This window comes from Vespa crabro, chromosome 7 (genome assembly GCF_910589235.1).
Source record: "Vespa crabro chromosome 7, iyVesCrab1.2, whole genome shotgun sequence".
NCBI lineage: Eukaryota > Metazoa > Arthropoda > Insecta > Hymenoptera > Vespidae > Vespa > Vespa crabro.
The window spans coordinates 769,066-777,500 of NC_060961.1; the positions used below are offsets into that span (position 1 = coordinate 769,066).

At 34.7% G+C, this 8,435-nt stretch overlaps 1 protein-coding gene across 4 annotated transcripts in view; it reads right to left on the reverse strand.

Annotated features, from left to right (window-relative positions):
* Window positions 1-8,435, reverse strand: part of LOC124425431 (synaptotagmin-7) — a 117,746-nt gene that overhangs the window by 101,149 nt on the left and 8,162 nt on the right. For 2 of the 4 annotated variants that reach the window (XM_046965745.1, XM_046965743.1), the window contains one exon: window positions 6,655-6,767. The exons of the other annotated variants lie outside the window; for them this stretch is intronic. The gene's annotated coding sequence lies outside the window, so the exon portion shown is untranslated. The remainder of the gene's footprint in view (window positions 1-6,654; window positions 6,768-8,435) is intronic. 4 annotated transcript variants of the gene reach the window in all.

Here is an 8,435-nt window from a genome sequence, read left to right on the forward strand (position 1 = left end):
TTCTTTTTGTTTTGTCTTTCTTTTTTCTTGTTTTTTCTCTCATCGGTGAAACGTAGCTTCCTCGAGGGAGAAAAAAAAAGAAAAAAGATTTCAGAGTCGACGTTATACGAAGGATGAGAACCGAGTTGAAATGAGACGTATAGTAAGTGTCCTTAACAGGATCAAAAAACTTCTACTGCTGTCCCATAAGACAAATGGTCCGGAATAACAAGGCACGTATATAGATCACTTAATCTACGCAAATTCGATTTCATTTCTCTTCTTGAAATTTTTTTCTCTCTCTTTCTCTCTCCCTCTCTCTCTCTCTCTCTCTCTCTCTCTCTTTCTAACATCCCTATTTATTCAGTCTTTCGATTGAAATGTAAAATCAATCAACGCCCAACATTCGACATAATTCGAATAATAGCATTTGGAATAAGCAAGGACGCAGTAATGATGGAACACTCGAACTTATCAATACAATTACAAGAAACTTTGGATAAATGCAAATATTCACTGGAAATGATTGCTGGAACGCAATTATAGGGAGAAGTAAGTCCATCGTGGAGGATCTCTCAAGAGATATAGTCGATCGATCGCAGTACCTTTCGTTGCGTTTTAGAGTTGAAAGTACTTTTAAGGATCTATACGAGGAAATTTAAAATTCGATATACGATATCGTTAAATAATTCGCACATTGACACTACTGTTCGTGATACTAGCAAACAGCTTACTACGCTACAGTTACGCTACAGTTTACTACGTTTGCGTGACACTCGACTACTTGTATTAAAACTTATATAGTGGATACACATTTGGAGTCGCGTCAAAAGTGACGAAAGAAATAAAAACGACGAGATATCACGAATTGACAAATTCGACTAGATTCTAAAGAAAATAATGTCTTAGCTGCTATTTCTCTCTTTCTCTCACTCGTATAACTCGTCTTTGAAAATTGCTAAGTGATGTGTACCAACTTAAAAACAAAGATTTCAATTCGCAGGAAGAAAGTTGGATCGTAAAAAAGGGGTGTGATTAAAAGTTTGAAGTAAGACATCATTTGGTCGAGCACTCGTGGAAAAGCTAAAATTTCTCCTCTCTCGTTCACTCGTTCTATGACAACTTTTCGTCTGACCTCATTTCTAATTTATCGACCCTAAGCTTGTACGCGCGCACGCACACACACGCTCACACATAAGGTGGGCAATTGCGGCAAGACCACGTCTAAGCACTTCAATGGGATAGACGCCACCGCAATTGCACCGGGATCACATCCTTCGGCCCGCGAGGTGACAAAGCATTATAATCGACACGATCTGATCGCGATAACTCTACGCTCTAATGCCTTTCTAACTCGATGTTAAACCGTTCAAAGTCGCCGTAATTGTATGAACGATCTCATTGACCGCCATCGAAGCACTAATCTAACAAAGAGGAGAATTAAAAGGGAAGACAATTTACGTAGTAGTATGTTCTATATATTTCTCTCTCTCTCTCTCTGTCTCCTTTGACAAGAACATTTCATTGCACTACATATCTAAACTATTTGTTGCTCTAAACTCGATAATTATAAAATGGCTTTAGTAAAACGATCGACTCAGCATATTCAAGCAATTTTATTTACAAATATGTGTCATACATATTCGATCAGCGACATTGTATCGGTACCCAATGAAATTTCCATAACAGGCGCAAGGGTTAAGATTATATATACACCCGCTCGCGGGATTCATAGAATGTCGGTCACGCGAGTCTAAATCGATTTTTACAACTCGTTTTTATTTCCCGGGAGCAAATATTTTATGATGTAACGCGATGCGAAGTATCCTGACGTCTCATGTCGTTGTTATTTGAAGCTTGATCAAACGATAATTCCGATTCTACTTGGGGTTAGTGACACGCTTTACGTGCTTTTCGTGTTCGTAAACCAAGAAAATTTGTCAACAAATTGTCTTTTACCGTGGGGTTGTTTTTTCTTCAAAAGGATAAAAGACTTATCATTCTTAAAAAGATCAAAAATCCTTCTTCTCCCTATTCTTTATTTTCCTATTTCAGTCGATCCAACTCGAAGCTCGAATTACGTGCACACTCCCAAGTACGTCACAAAAAGAAGATACATACGTATCTAGCTCGTTAATAACCGTGTAATTCGGATAGTCTCTAGAGAGAGAGAGAGAGAGAGAGAGAGGGAGAAAGTGGGCGGAGGGGAGGGGAAGGGAGGAAGTGCTCGTATACAAAGAGGATCAAATACGCTCGAATAAATATTGGGTTGTTTGTGTAAACTACAAAATTGCACCAGTTAGCCAACTTTGCCTGATACAAATCTTTACCTTCTGTATAAGTAATTGCGAACATCCAAGAGCCTTTTAACGAGCTACGTTATTGATGGAAATGAGAAAAGAAAAAGTAATGAGAGAAAGTGAAATAAAGAAGACACTTAAAAGAATCCACGATGGTATATAATCGATTAATCGAAGAGATTCCATCGGCTGGAAAAAAAAAAAAAAAAAAGAAAGAAAAGAAATATCTGACTCATATTTTCTCATTTGACGCATTAATATTTGGAAAGAGAAATAGGAAGAGAAAGTTAAGAAAGATAAATATTTCTTAGGTTGGATAGAAATAAGAGTGGGGAGAGAGTAGAGGATGAACGAGAGAACAATGTCGCATAATAAATTCAAGCTATCGTAGCCCGTTGTAAATCCCTTTAAGACGCCGAAACTGGCCGAAATAAATCTTAAAGGGGACCAAAATTTAGAGCGTTATTCATAGATGACCCGTTCTACTCGACGGATTGTCAATATCGCGACGTAGCCTTGACCGCTTCTTAATATACAGAGAACCATCATCTACTGTGCTACTGATTGATGAAACTTCCTCGTTGTATATTAAGATCGCGTCAAAAAGATAAAGCCAAGAGTGAAGTATGCCTTTCAAATAGTAAATAAAAATTTCTATCGAAACGATCGAGCTGATCCATTAGAAACGAAACTCTATATTATTCTTTCCAGAAAATATAATATATATTTTCGACTTATAGGATACTATTGAAAACGATGAGAAATTTCGAGATAACGTTTAAAAAACGATGAAACAGAGAGAGAGAGAGAGAGAGAGAGAGAAGGAGAGAGAGAGCAAATCCTTGTTGCGATCCATTGAAGCGAGAAAAGCCAGACAGTGCAGAGATTTTCGTTCGAATATTCTATAAATACCCAAAGGATCAAGGTTATTGGTAGTACTGCTACTGCTGCTGCTGCTGCTGCTGCTGCTGTTTCTCATCCTTTTCTCGCATCAACTCATGCTTTCATAATATAAGTATTAACGACCCCAGTCACGTTCACGTTAACTTTCAAATATGGAAATCTATGCATAACGTGTAGGCAGTCCCAGTATACGCTAGCAAAAGCATGTCAGTACTTTTCAATATTAAAATTATACAACACAAACGTACGCTTCTTAGTGGCAAACGCAGATTGCGTGCAATACGTATCCAACGATTTCATTTCTATCGACTTCCGTTAGATATGGAGTTACCATATATATATATATATATACATATATAACACAATAAAACGAGCCTTTTGTAATTTCACGGTCGACGAATGGATCACTGATAAATTAGCATTGTTTCAATGAATGGTCGGATTCTAAAAAACATAATAAATAGAAATAGTTTCAATTTATATTTCGAAATTAAAACTAAATAAATAAAAAAAGCCAAAAACGAACGAAATATTTTTATTCCATTCCGAAATGATTCATCTCCAACAAACGAATGTATTTAATCGGAGTAAACAGAATTGTATTCGATGCTAACAAACACATAGATCATCTTATTTACTCTCGAAGTATACGCATCGTCTTACGGCGTCTTTGGCTCCACTCGTAATCTTCTTTTTTAATTTCCGCTCACGATGGTTTCCCAGATCAATTGTAACAATCCGCTATGTCTTACGAATACTCTGCCCGTATACATTTATTGATTTATAGCTATCTATTGTTATCAAAATAGTTGGTGTCGTAAATAGAAATTAATACGTAATCATTAACAAAATCATTCTATATTATATCAAATGCCAAATATGTTTTACACCGGTGATGCAAACATTTTTACGTTGACAAATCTTTTACGATAAAGAAACAAATAAAAGGAAGAAGGCAGATAAAGGATGTTCTTTTTATAGCGTGTCCAGGAAATACGAGCAACGTATTGTGAATATTTTCGGAAAAAGTACCTAATACATGATGGTACTTTTGTGCGGAAAAAAAGAAAACAGCAAAGAAAAAAAGAAATTGTGTTTCCCCGCAGTGTAATTCCAAGCATCCTCCCCATGTTCTTTATCGTAAGACAAACTCGAAGCAAAATGTACTTAACACAGTGGGTATTCGGGATCGCATTAAGGAGAAAATGTCTACGAATCGTTAAACAATTAGACAAAGTCGTTCGCTTACTTAACGAGCTGCTTCTAAAAAGAAATTACGGCGTTGAGGCCAAAAACTAATTATAAAGCAGAGATACTGCGAGATGAATTATTATCATTGGGAATAAGACAAAAAAGTATTCAAGATGGTAATAACCATCAGGTATGGGGTTATATATACCGATAGACAAATCGATAGAGAAGTCGATCGATGTAAATCACCTTTCAGTTTACAATCAAGCCACTAATTGGCTTCCGAAACCTTCCTTGCGATGAATTGAAATTTATTTCACATGCATACGACTGACGTAAGTGGAGTAATATGAACTCGGGAGTTCTTGTTCTCTTTATTCTTTTCTCTTTCATCCAATCACATTTATATTTAAAAGTTCATACATATATATATATATATATATATATATATATATATATATAAATATACAATACAATATATACGCCATACGTCCGTTTCGATAAGTACGAACCTTTTATCGTAACTATCGAACCCATAATGCACAACCATAATGAAATTTCACGTGGCTTAGATGAAATCTTTACGTTAAATTCTACAGGGAGAAAAATCGATTACAAGCCTGTCGCCCAATAAAGCGAAAAATACCGTAAGGTGTTTGCGATAAAAGCATATCTCGTTACACCGATAAAGATCTACCGTTGATTATAAAATAAATAGAAGTAATTTCGAAAAAGAAAAAAGAAAAAGGAAAATAAAAGTATATCGCGGAACGATCAAAATTTGAAGAAACCGATTCGATGTGCGCTTTGAACTCTCGCCAGAAAACGATCGAGCCCAGGCTACTTCGAATTTCAAATATTCACAGGGTCGACTCTGTCGAGCGAACCGTAATAACAAAGATAAATATATAGATAGAAATACATATATACTCGCATATACATATATACATATATACATACATGCATACATACATATGTATATGCGTAGACTTTGATATAGGTATCAAGGGAATTTAAGGACAAAGCAGTTCAGCTAAATTGCATTCGAGTTTATATCGCGTTACCGGCAATTCGAAATTACAACTACACTCGCCATTCTACTTTTTCCATGAGTACAATAAATTCGTTGAAACTATCGTATGCCATGCGATGTTCGTTCGTTTTTTTTTTTTTGTCCTTTTGTACTTCCGAAGAACGAAAGGAAAATGGAGAAAGTTTTATGCGACGAATTTATGAAAGAATATACTACTACTTCGGTGGAATCTCAAAGCTTCTTATCAAATCCTCCTCCCGTAGAACACTTAACCCCATGGTCGACTGAAAATTATTCGCACTAAGAATGCCCGAAGGCTAAGAGCGAAATCTGTACTACCATGTTCAAAGCGCAACAGGATCGGTTTTACCTAGAAAGCAACGAATCATGTGAATATTTCTGTTCAACTTTGCGTGAAATAACCACTGCCTCCTATCTCTACCATCTGTTCGATATGTACATGCAATACGCAGATCGGCCATCTACATGAAATCCTCGCAATTCGAAAAAAAAATCCTTCGAATTTTGTTGAAGTTGGCAAAAATGTTTAACGAAAAACTTTTTTCTCTTACTGATAATTAACCCGTTGACTTTTCAAATACTTTTTTTTTAGCATAAAATTCATCTGATCGATAATAATAAAAAAAAAAAAAAAGAAAAAGAGGAAGAAAGGAAAAAAAGAAAAAAGAAGTAGAAAATGAGAAAAAACCAATGGAAATTAATATACGGAGATAAGTTTGAAATTCAACGTCGAAGTTTTAAGTCTGATAGATAAATATCGTAAATCTTTTATGTGATTCTTCGACATCAAGTGCGAATAATCTGAAAAGAACTTGAAATGTCTTTGATCGTGATAGACCGTTTTACAGGAGATTAATTCAAAGCCAAACCAATGGGATTTACTACCGAGAATTTATTTATCTTGTAAGAATGCCGTAGAAGGAAAACGACGAGGAACAAAATTTTATATCTACGGATACGATCGATCCAAATCGATTTATTTCAATCCATTGTCAAAATGTTTTAGCTATTACGCTATTTTAATTTTCTAGATTGTCCCATGATCATATAATATTTATTATAATCAACTAAAAGGACAAGAGGAGAATGAGGAAGCTATGATGATAATAAATATCCTTTTATTATTTATTCCTCGTGTGATAAGAACTTTCAAAAAAAAAAATTATTACAAAAGAGGAAGTAAAAAGAAAAAAAAAAAAAAAGAGAAGAATGTGGATGAAGACTCACCGATCGATGGAATAGAATGAAACGCAGTCAGTCTCCTAGATCCTCATCGAGATTAGTGATGAAAGTACAGCTGGATCGACCAGTTCAAGAAGATTATGCACGTTTACATCTTCCTATTACAGAGAAATAGAGAGAGAGAGAGAGAGAGAGAGAATATTCTCTGATATAAAAAAGAAACAAAGATATCCCATCGTTTGAGTAGATACTTTTCATGTATTAATGTCACAAAAAAAGCAAGTGCGGAACGAAAAAGTGTCAAGAGATAACGAGATAGAGATCGGATGCTGGAAAAGGAAATAAAAGTAGAACGAAAAAAAAAATGCTTCCTCTTTTTCTTTTTTCCATTTTTTCTTTTCTTCTTTTTTTTCCTTTATCTCGTTTCGCATCGAGTATGGCTCTTTGTATATAATATTTATTACAAAATAAAATTTAAGTTAATATATGAAAATATCGAAACGCGAGATAAACGTTCTAAATTTCAATTCTCAAATCTTCTAGCTTCAATCGAAATACTGATTTATTTGCATATCCAATCTTCTTCCATTTCCCTTTCTCTAGTTATTTTCACCTTTACCGACGCGTAACTCTTGAAATCCTTTCTTTCTATATTCTCTATTTATTCCTCTTCTTTTATTTTCCGTATTCATTTGGGTATATACATAAATAAATGCCTAATATATACATATATATACATATATATATACCTTTTTTTATTCTTCTTTTTCTATTTTCTTCAGACTTAACAATTTTCTCAATTTTTTTTTTTTTTTTCTTTTCTTTTCATTTTAATCTTAATTTATCAGATTCGAATGAATCTATATACGTTCGCGAATAATTCGCATTTCTACATTGTTCTCATAATTTTACCTTACGTTCTCATAATTTGCATTTTCGTTTAACAACGTTCTTCGTCGTTATAATGAAAATAATAATGAAAATATAACGAGGAGATAAGTTTGAATGTTGGAAAGGTTTGAACGTAAACGCTTTCACAGCGGCTAGGCGTCGCGCTTTCGAGTGGACGAATTCGACTTCCAGCCAACAATTAGGTAACGCTTCGTTGATTTGACTTGCAAAGTTCGGGTGCAAGCACACATACACGAACTTCCTAAATGCGTGCCTTTTGCGATGCATATGTATTTAGAATCGGGCTGCGAATATCCGCGAAACCTTCCAACACAACACCAAAAACAAAATTCAGCACAAGCGTTCTCTCTTCGAGCGTATTACTGTAGATACTACCGAAATACTAGTCTCGCTTCAACAAACTGCTATCGAATTAAGGAGAGTAAAATAAACGGCCTAACACCATATATCCTGTGTTTTAATCGTAATATCAAATCTTTTTCGAACATCACGACAAAAGATTTAAAAAGAGAAAAAAAAGAAAGAAAAGAAACGAACTTGAACATTTCTTTAACATAAAATCAACATTTATGCTAATGTTGTATAAATACGTATAATAACAAATATATAAAAAAAAAAAATTTTTAATATTTTAAGATGTTTAAATAATCATTTCCATAATGTCTTCTGTTACATAGAACGTATTTACTTCGAATGAAACGATTCCCCCAAAAATTTATTAAAGTATAGAATTGGACCAAAGAATATTTACCATAAAAGTGACTCAAGAATATTGGGTGAGACGGCAGGATATAGAACGTCGACGATATTCTCTCTATGTAACTTTAGTACATACCTACTTCGGCGGCGTGTTTGAAGAGAAAGAGTTGGGGAGTTAGCAGGTACATGTTCGAACAATATGCCGCCCCATCTTT